The sequence below is a fragment of the Nylanderia fulva genome, unplaced genomic scaffold, assembly GCF_048542155.1.
Source record: "Nylanderia fulva isolate GAGA-0341 unplaced genomic scaffold, ASM4854215v1 Scaffold212, whole genome shotgun sequence".
Classification (NCBI taxonomy): Eukaryota; Metazoa; Arthropoda; class Insecta; order Hymenoptera; family Formicidae; genus Nylanderia; species Nylanderia fulva.
Genome location: NW_028190278.1, coordinates 84,362 through 95,677, shown reverse-complemented (window position 1 = coordinate 95,677; position 11,316 = coordinate 84,362). Strand labels below are relative to the sequence as shown.

At 33.5% G+C, this 11,316-nt stretch overlaps 1 long non-coding RNA gene across 2 annotated transcripts; it reads right to left on the bottom strand.

The window, feature by feature from the left end:
- Positions 1–3,965: 3,965 nt before the first annotated feature.
- LOC114935582 (uncharacterized) lies at positions 3,966–8,426 on the bottom strand. 2 transcript variants are annotated; one of them, XR_014924663.1, is made up of 3 exons: positions 8,396–8,426; positions 7,248–8,220; positions 3,966–4,816 (listed from the first exon to the last, which is right to left on the bottom strand). It is a non-coding gene; the product is annotated as an uncharacterized LOC114935582 (long non-coding RNA). The 2 variants fall into 2 exon arrangements; XR_014924662.1 differs by lacking the exon at positions 8,396–8,426 and having other exon boundaries at positions 7,248–8,376.
- Between the last annotated feature and the right edge of the window lie 2,890 nt (positions 8,427–11,316).

The following is an 11,316-nucleotide window of genomic DNA, read 5'->3' as shown; positions in this document are numbered from 1 at the left end:
TATTAAGAGGACCAGCGGTTGTCTCATTTCTTCGGGTTTTGACATGGTTTTATTGCGAGTTTCGGTTTTATTTGGAAAGTCGGCGCGATGAGATACATTAGATTTATATGTAGGTACGTTACGTTTGCGCGCGTTTTCGGCTTCTAAAGTTTTTAATAATTGTATGGCGTCTATGAAGGTCTCTTTGAGTCTATACGATCCTTCTAATTTCACTCTAATTAGCAAATCTAAGGGAAGGCCGTTGATGAAACTATTGATGACACTTCGTTCAATGTTATCTTTAATATTTTCGTTGATCTCCGTAATTATTATTTTTTCCGTCGAGTATGGCTGCATGTAATTCTTTTACTCTCCCTATATAATCGAGAATAGTTTCATTATGTTTCATATAAATGTTAGCGAGTTCACCGCGATATTGATCTACGGATTTATTAGGTCCAAAAATTTTTTTTAATTGTTTTGTTAAAGTAAGAACGGAATCATATTCTGTTCTTTCTGTTGCAGAGTACGCGTGTCCTTGTAATTTATTAATTATATATTGAACTAGATAAGGTTCGTGATATCGTGATATTAATTCGACTGCTCGCTCATATATTTGACAAAAGTGAAAGATGGACATTTTATGACCATCGAATTTAGGGATAGAATCGACTACATCTTTAAATCGAATAGGAGAAACTGCTTCGGGGGGGGGGGGGGGGGTAGGTTCTCCAATAGCATTTATGGAAGGATGGTCCTGAGAGGTCCTTCTTTGGTATGAAGGTTGGTTATTACCTTGCCAATCGTTAATACGTTGATTTAGAAGTTCTATTTGCCTGGGTAAGGTACTTAAGCTCGTGACTTGATCAGTTAGGGTGCTTAATAAAGGCCCGTATGGATCTTCTGTTTCCTTGATTTCTTTTTTCCGTAATAATTTTTTTAGCTCAACTGTTTTTTTCTCTATCACTACTTGTTGATCTAGGAGAGCTTTTTTTTCGGCTACCATACGATTAAAGGTTTCAATGTCGACCTGCGCTGAATCTCCAGCCTCAGAGGGGGGGGGTTAGAGGTTTTGGAAGTTCGTGTGGTAGGCATGGTTGCTTATAACGTTTTTACTTTTGGAGGATATGTAAAATGAAAAAAAAATTAGTTAATAAAAGGGATAAAAATACGTAAAAAATGATTTATTATATCTCAGGCCCGAATATTTAGAGAATTTTATAGAATACACGACAAGGATCTTCTCGTTTTATCGTTTTATAATTAAGATTATTATTCTCGAATTGTATTGGTTTTATTTCGTAAATGAGGTTATATTCCGAAAGGCTATAATTATAAGTTTAACGGATATAAAATATAGAATTACTACACTTTCCGCGTGGAGATCGCTGATACAGCAGCGGGCCGGAAACCGCAAAGACGCAAGCTAAGAGTTTTATCTTTTGAACAGCTTTTAGCTCAAAATCTAGCCACGTAAGCAAAAGCTATGCACCAATCAGGTGCCTGTTGCCAAACGAAATAACGAAAAACCGAGTTCACGTAAGAACTCGGGAGTGAACAGAGAGCGAATTCAACTAGACCAACCAACCGAGTCACATCAAGGATAACTCCCGACTCGCAATCAGACGAGTCGTTAACTAACGTTCGAATAAATCTGGAGTCGCGTCAAACGAGTGGAAAAGAGAAACGAAGTTACCAGAGGTTTATAAATAACTATACGCCGAGTCTTGTTAAGTTTGTATACCAATATATATATATATATATATATATTAAATAAAGAAAAGGAATTCTACATTTAACAAGACTATAATCTACGGAGAAACCCCGACAATTCGGAAGTTCACTTCCCAATCCGGCGACATCCCTTCTGTGTCTTACCCGAGACACAACAATGATAGCTTTGTTTTCATTAGGTTGCAGTCCTGGCTCGTTTGATTTATTAGTTAAATTTTGCAGGTTTACAACCAATGGAAAAGGATTTTGATTTAGGAACAAGGCTTGTTTTATTTGGAATTTAATCTTTTTAATCTGAACTCGACGTCCACCTCTATTGGGCATTTACGGAAGAGTGTTAGAGTATAATTGAGAGTTTGATTGTAATTGATTGTTGTCACACTCTTTGAAGTTATAATAATTCAGAAAGTTCAAACAAAAAGGAAAAATCTACACTTGAATTGAGTATAAGGTGAGTATGAATTGTGTATAAAATTCAAGAAAACACGAGGGAGGGTCCCTACTGTCTTTTTGTCAGTCCTGTGGCAATCCCACCGCTGCCACCAAAATTTGTTTAATGTCACGTCCTAGTGACCTTCCTACTCTCTCTATTCCTAGGCTAGAAAGAATAAGGCGCTCTCTATGGGTGCGTTCCGAATTGCGCATGAAACGCATAGACTGCATTACTGTTGCGCAGGCTTTGAAATCGTTCCGTTTTGTCAATGCGCATAAAACGCTTTAGTTATTCGGAACGGTTGCCTACGCATTCTGTGCGCTAATATGAAATGGCCGACCAAAACAAGAAGCGAATTTTAGTAGTTGTGTCTTCTTTGATGTTTTTTAAAGAAGATTAATGAAAGTGACAGTTCCGAATTGAGCGACAGTGAAAATGAAAATGAAGATGAAGATGAAGATATATCTCTACATGACATGCAGACGTTGTTTTCATTATTAATGGCAGGCAAATCTCGTGGAGAACAAATTGTAGTCGAAAAAATAACGGATTACGTCGAGCGGGTGATTCCTAATTACACCAATGTTATTTTCAGAGAACATTTTAGGTAGATATTTCAACATAAATGTCATTAGTTAATACAAGTTAATATTTTCTCTAGTTTTGTTTAATTTATTTGATTTATTTTACTTAATTTAACCTTTTAGGTTGTATCCGGCTACATTTGAAATGATTTTATCATTAATTGGACCAGCACTAAAAGCCACAGGCACTGAAATTGGTAGAAAACCAATCTCAGCAGAGAAACAACTGTATATTGCTCTATGGTTTATGGCTACTCCTGATTCGTACAGGTATGTAAAATTCAGTGTTCTATACTCGTGTAACTACCATTTATAGCATTTTCCACTAAGCATTGAATGCTATTGTTGTTAGGCCAGATCCATTTGTGTCAAGTTTGGAGTTGGCAAAGCAACTGCTTTTAGGGCTGTAAGACATGTCACCTATGCAGTTCATTGCATTGCACCTCGATTTATACAGTGGCCCAAAGATGTTGCCATTGATACGATAGAACATTTCAAAAAAACTTGTGGCTTTCCAAATGTCATTGGTGCTATAGATGGAACACACATTAAAATTCGAGGTCCGCCAAATGATACAGCTTCTTATATAAATCGGAAAGGTTTTCCATTCTTAAACGTTCAACTTGTTTGTAATTCACGTGGCCTTTTTACACACTGCTATGCAGGAGAAGTAGGATCAGTTCATGATGCTCGAGTTTTCAGAAATTCGCCAGTAGCACGTTTTTTAGAGATGCCTGACATATATTTCCCTAATAACTCCCACCTTATTGGAGATGCTGCATATGCAATTCATCCACACTTTTTAGTTTCGTTTCGAGACAATGGCCCTTTGTCAAATCGACAAAAAAATTTTAATTATTGTTTATCATCAACAAGAATGGCAATTGAACGTGCAATTGGACAATTAAAAATACGATTTAGAATATTATTAGATTGTCTACCATTGACAGATGTGAAAAAAATTCCGGAATTTATCATAGCATGCTGTGTGTTACATAATATTTGTATTTTACAAAATGATATAATGTTTGTTGGCGTCCAACAACATAAAGAAGTACAGGCATTTGTTCGCGATAATAACACACAGAGGGGAAATGCTAAAAGAACGACAATAATGAATGATTTGCAAATAAAAATCGTTTGATTGATAAGAATATTTGACGCATTACTGTAATAAGGATTTTGTATTGTTAATTTAATAATAAACATTTTTGATTAATAAACAGACATTATTTATGTTTAAGTTTCAGTTTTATTCTTATTAACTATTCAGTCTTACATTTCGTGTAGTCTTATATTCACAGTCATATTTTATATTTTGTAAAATGTATCGTGAACAAAATCACTTAAATAGGTTTCTTTATCCTAATTAGTTTTATTCACAATATGTTTTACACAATTTGCTTACTTTATAAATAACATTTTAAGATTGTACTATTTTCACATTTTAAAAAATAAATACTTCTTTTTTAAAAATTCTTTAAAAAAAAAACATTTCAATATCCTTTACAGCCGAAACTTATTGTTTATAAACGTAATAACATATATAATAATATATTACATTAAACTTTGAAATATCCAAACTTAAAACTCGTTAATCAAATAAAAAAAAGTTAATATAACTTTTACTTAGACTAGTAACGCTTAACTTTATAAACATGCTTCTTAAGCATTGTGTCCACGATTCGAGGACTTGGTCCAAGTTGAATGCCAAATATAAAAGGTACTAGAAAATGACTACAAATATTAGTACTTACTAATTACTAACATTTACTTAACTAAATTATTACTAATTACTAATTTAATTACTAACATTTGTAGTAATTTTCTAGTAGCTTTTATATTTGGCATCCAACTATAATCAAGAAAACTAACTATATTTTATCAAGAAACTGTTGCAATATGGAGACTAATGATTTCTGTATATTTATTTGCTCATTATGCCTTTTCTCACTTTCTATTCTCTTTTCTTTGCGTATTGTTTCTCTGCGTGCTTCCCGTCTTTTTACTTTTTCTTTTTCTGCCGCAATAGTATCTATGAACTCTTCCATTATTTTTTCTATTCGTCTCTTCTTTTTTGGCGGACCTGTAATAGATAACACAAAAATGATCATTACACTATAATACAAAAGAACTGAATTAAATTAATATTAATTCTCTTCATCTCGTGTGAACATATTGCATTTGTCAGAAATATATACTGATTAAAACCCATTATATACGTATAAGACTATTTTTTAAATCGTTCTTATGGCCATGGTAAGAGTACTTTACAAATGTACATCACGGCTATATGTATATTATTCTTAGGGTTGCCATCTATAAAATCATTAACCTAGGACAATGAGTTCTAAAACCCCGGATTTTGCAGCTCAAAACCCGGACATTTTTTTTCAATGTTAATATTAATTTTCTCATTATGAATTTCTATAATTTAATATAACATCTAACGTTTTTACATCCAAAAATTGCTTTCACAAATGAAATGAAAGTATAAATAGTTATATATATATATATATATATTTATTAACATATCATTTACAAAGTTTATTTAGTACTAACTAAATAACAACATTATTATGTGAAAAGAAAACAAAAATTATATTCATCTTTAAAACCAAAATAAATATTTATATTAAAATAATTAAATAAAATTGTCTTAAAATAATTAAAAACGTTCAAAATTAGCAATTAAATTAAGTTGCTTCAGTATTTTGGTTGTATTTTTCGGCCGTTCCTATTGCTTTTAAAACATCTTTTTTATTAAGGAGAAATTTATTAAAATCAACGCAACTCATATCTTTAAAATTGTACATTATTTTAATTAATGATGAGACAGTGTGTGGTCCCAATAAATTTCTTTCCTTCGTCCACTGTTGCGTAATCAGTGAAAACACCCTCTCCACGTTTGCATTATGAGCCGGTATACAGAAAAAATACTGAGCTATCTTTAATAATTCGGTATATGTATGAGCATTTGGAGTTTTAAAAAAATTAAGCCAAAGTTGATTTGCGGTTAATTGTTTATCTTGCTCACTAAGGTTTTGACTAAAAATTTTCAAATTCATCCATTCATCTATTAATTTTGTATCATCAATTTTGATGTTCCTATCTTGCAAAAATAAAATGGTGTTTTGAATGGTGGTCCATTGGATATTCTCAGTTATGTTAGTCAAAGACATCCAATCGAAGTTCTCAAATTGATCTAATGGTTTCATCCAGTTTTCTATATATGCTTTTATTTCTCTGTAGAATGTTATGGAATTGTTGTTAAACTCGTTTTTAATGTTATCATTTGACTGTTTTTTCAGAATGCTTTGAACTTTCAGTGGCAAAAAGTTTTCTTTAAGTCTGTTGTCTAAGCTTTTCGTAATGAAAGCAAGTATGTTTCTTGTTTCTATGATAGAATTATCACTCCTTTCTAATTTTTCTATTCCTGTGTGTAAAATATGCATTGTAGAATGGATAATAAACAAATATGCTTCTGATAAATCGTTTTCAAAAAACTGTTTAATCAAAACTGGTGGTTTTTCTAAGCTTTCAAAATAGTCTTTTATTGGTTGATATAACTTTAAAAATCGTTCAATAGCGGGAAAAAGACTTAGCCAACGAGTTTTTGAATAATAGAGAAGTAGTTTGTATTCGGTGTCGGCTGCAGCGCAGAATTCTTTGAGGGATTCGGTTCGAACAGTATACGTATATAGCAAAATAATTGTAGATTTTTAAGATAACAGACTCCACATCTAATGGCAATAAATCGCAGCCATGATGCACAGCGTTATTAATTATGTGTGCAGAACAACCAACACCAACAATGTTGGAGTTCAAAACTGTTTTGAGTTTATGGAAAACATTATTGGTCCCTGTTCGCTCTCTTCCTCCGAAGTTTGTGTTGCAATTGTCTCCAGAAAATGCGATGCATTTCATCAAGAGATTATGCTGACGAAGTTGTTTCATAATAAATTCAGTAAGTGTGTTCGACGTCTCATTTTTTATAGTCTCTATTTCGAGGAGCTTTGAAGTAATGCCGTTCTTTTGATAATCAAAATACTGAATAATAATGGGGAATAATTTTATACTTCCATGGTTACTAGTGTCGGTGGACACACTTATGAATGCTATATCTTGTAAATCATTAGTGAGTTCGGTATTTGATAAGGGGTCTAGCACATTGTTTGCAATAGCTGTCGCTTTGGTGCGATTGCATGTAAGTTTCTTTGCTATATCTGACTCCGAAAATAATTCTCGATTTAGGGCATTAGTGCAATCTAAAGAATTAAAAGACATATGATGACGTATTGTATGATAGGCCATCGTGTCTTCAGCTGCTCGGATACGGTCTTCGTGAGGGCCAGATTTAATCATGTATGTAGCAACGCTTGAAGTACTTGCTTGACTTCTCAAATTTGTTTTGTGTTTTTGAGTATTTAAGTGTTCATTTATGTCACTAACACCCTTATTTGCAATCGAAATATTCGTCGAGCAAATTGTACAGAAAACTTCCCAATCATATTTACCTTTTTTCATCATTGGAAGTTTACGTTGCAAATCGTTATTAAATGAGCATTTACGCTTAGGCATTTTGAGTTCTAAAAACAAATAAAATTGACAAAGATACAATAAAATAAAACATTAAAAATATGTATAATTGATATTTTACGTAAACAGCGTACGCGATATCTCTATATTGAGAATTGTCATGCACGCCCACACTGACAAGATTTTGTTAAAAATGGCCGTCCAAAGACAAATTTTCGCAAGTGTTAAGTAGGCTCGGAGATAATTAAATAATATGACATTTCGATTGCAGTTTTGGCTGTACGGAGAATAACAATCCTCAGACAACATGCTCATTCAAAAATCGGTATATAAAACATCATTAAGACATATTGTATTTTAGACACGTTTATCTAAAGTATTCTAAAGACATCTCTGATACCCGTATTCATAGTCCTTCCTTAAGAAATGAGGATTTCTTGTTCCTGTCTGTCTTTGTTTTGTGTATAGTAAAACATAGTATGTACGTGAGATAAAGACAGAAACAAGGAAGCCTCGTTTTTCAAGAAAAGACTATGAACGGGCGTAAGACATCTTTAAGATCTCTTATGTCCGGATTTTGGATGGTACGTATTGTATGAGGATCGTGTTTACTATTCTCCATGAAACTAAAATGGTTGAAAATGTCATCATTCTTCAATTATCTCCGGGTCCACTTGACAGTTACGAAAAGCTGCCTTTGGTCGGCCGTTTTTAACAATACCTCGTCGATGCCCACATGCTCACATACACGACAAATAAATGCTCGTATCTGTTCGCTACCATAGACATAGTATATCTAGACTGATCGTCCAAGAAGGGAAGGGTAAAGCTCACACACACTGAGACTCAGAAGTGCGTTTTCTGTCGTTTGCGTGTGCGTACAAAGTATCTGTGAGATATGGGAACCACGTCAGACAGAGCTGCCAATTCGTGGGACGTGAGAGCCCTCACCTTGGGGCGCGGGATACCCATGTAGCGCGGCGTGTGGGCCCGGTGGTAATTGAAGAGCGATGACGTTATCGATTATACATAAAAATTTGCGATTGTTAACACAAATATTTGAATAATTCATTGTTAAATTCTTTTTTATTATACGAATGCTTTATGAATATGTATGTATACTTACAATGCTGCAACATCATATATACTGCTGTAAAATTATACATAATTTGTTCAATTATATAAGTACAATGAAAAATTATAAAAACCCGCCCACCGACGGCGCTTCAAAAATCCGGCGCCGGGACACCCTCCGGACACCTTCAAACTAGGACAAAATCCGGGAAATCCGGACCGGTGGGCAAGCACCGTAATTATTTTTGAACTGGGATATAACCTGACTCATACAACAAGTACAAAACACTTCTTTTAATTTAGAAGATGAAATCATTCATTCATTAGGCAAAACAACACACGAGTTTTCTCTGATTTGATTCAATGGCCCTCACTTGTGGCATTGCAGGAGGGCTTAATGGAGCGCTTTATGCGACCAAATAATGAATTCCTATAACTCTTGTGCATGTGGACGGACTTAATGGACGCGTTATCGCCCAATAATAAATCGCATAACCTTGTGATGATAAGTGATAAAACGATAAAAAATAAAAAAAAGCGCCGCTGGAAAAACTCAAGAAAAAATGCTTCCAATCTAAACAGATGCACATTTTAAATAAGGAGGTGCAGAGAAGGATAAAATCGCGAAGGCCGAATATCGTGTGTGGCCATATTGAGAAAAATGTCATGTCGGTATTTATTATTGCCGAAAAGTTTTTATCTGATCAACATATTTTGTAAGTGTCGCTTTAAGCTCAAGCAACTTTTTGATTTACATTGCTGTGACTTTATTTTGTAAGACTGATTGACAACGTGTTCATCTCAACAGCATTTCAGTCCAAATTTTGACGCATGGTGCTTGAAAAATTTGACGACTCTTCCTCCCTTCTTTTAAAAAAAGCACTTCAGCAGTAACTCAATTAATAAAAGCACCGCTTTGTCTGGCCATGAAAATATTGACTTTTCTAAAAATTATATTATAAAATACAATTTAAAAAAAATGAAGATATATTAATATTTATGTATATTATTCTTAAACTTATGCGTAAATATACTTTTATACAAAACTAAAGAGTAAATTATAGACATTAGTTACATAAAAATAAAAGTGTACATCTTACCAGCATTATTTTTTTCAACATTTTTATTTGTTAAATCTTTCACGTCAGCTACCGGCTTGATTTTATTTCCTTGTTCCTTCGTAACAAGATCCTCCACAAATTTTGGGTTTATAAAAAATAACATAATAGTTATTAAAGTAAAATAACACAACTAACATATAACCTATACATTAAATAAATCCAAATATAATATATTTATATAACCATGATTTGCTTTCTCTATATCCTCTTCATTTAGGAATAATGTAAATACTTCATTAGTTTCTGTAATTAACACAGGAAACTCGTATAATTGTTCCATGATGGACTTCTTTTTCTTCTTCTTCTTCGTCGTTTATGGCATAGAACGCTCTATTTAGTATAGAATTGTTCACGCTGCCAGATTTTCTTCAGTTTAATTTAGTTTTGAGCTGATTTTTAAATCTTACGATTTTCAAAAAAAAATATTTCATACGCATAAGGCGAGGAAAAAACACGTCCGCTCACGTCAACGACGCCAACGGAACTTGATGAAGAACTTGTGTTCCGAATTACGATACACTGCATAAACGCATTGAACGCATCAGCTGTCTCAAGTCGAAGTAGAAGCAGTCAATGCGCTGGAAAGAGGGATAAGAATTCAATATGGTTAGTATAATCTAGGAAATTCTGAGCGCTACCAAAGCGCTACTAATGCGCGCATTAGTTAAATCGGAACGATTTCTATGCAGTCTATGCGTTTCATGCGCAATTCGGAACGCACCCTATTTTTTATGAGGCAACCTGCTTACACCGGCTATACCTCAGGGACGCCGAGAGCACGGACTATACTATGGAACTAGGGACCGAGTATTGGGACGTTGGGGATGGGGAATTCTAGTTACTAGTGAGAAAAGGATTTCTACTAGCAATTCTTTCTAAACTATCTAATGAATTAATCAATTGATCGACTGTAATTTCCCCATTTAAATAGTTGTTAATTAATAAATTCAATAGTGAAAATATTATATAATTCTTAAAATTAAAGTCTTGAGAATCCCTCATTGGGTTCCATTATTAAACAATTGTTTAAATTACACGAGTTATCGGTTTCCGAGAAGTCTCGCGTTTATCGTGTGCAATGGATCTGGAATGTTATCTAAACAGACAAGAAATTGGTCTAAATCGATGTTTCCCCTTTAAAACGTCTGTCAGTAGGGCGATAATTATACTTATTATTGTATGAATTTCTTCGTTAATTAATTTCCGGTTTTCTTTAATAGTATATTTTGATGACATTTGAGAAATACCTTAAATATTTAAATATCTAGATAATTAGCATATTGATCGATTTCAATTAAATTGTCTGGACACTGATCCTTTAGTGATTGTATTAAGTCCTTACGATGAATTTGTTCCTGAGAAGTATCCTCTTCTATTTGTGATACTAAATCACATAATTCTGCAATTAGTAATTGTTCTGAGAATTGGTCTTTTATTGCATTTCTGGATAAAGCTTTGTATATCCTTTTTCATAGTATTCCAGTAATAGTGAGGTCGTATACGATTATAAGTTTTAGTGACTCCTTTAGGTCCACCGTGAGCGGAGGAATGATTTTCGATTATAAGAGCTTCACGTTCCTGGATAGAAGGAATTCGAACCAAATTTTCGCAGACAGTGATATGGATGGGTAATTCTCTCAAGAATTCTTGAATTTGTCCGATTACGTAACGCCATGGTATGTCGTCAAAACTTTCGGTTTTACTAATACAGAAAGAGGTTAATCCTAATTCCGTTATGGCATCAAAAAGAGAACAAATACAATTTTTTATAGTCTGTGGTTTCAAACGCGCGTGGTTATTAAATCTTATAGGAATGGATATCAATGTTTTATTTTTTATAGGTTGAAAGTTC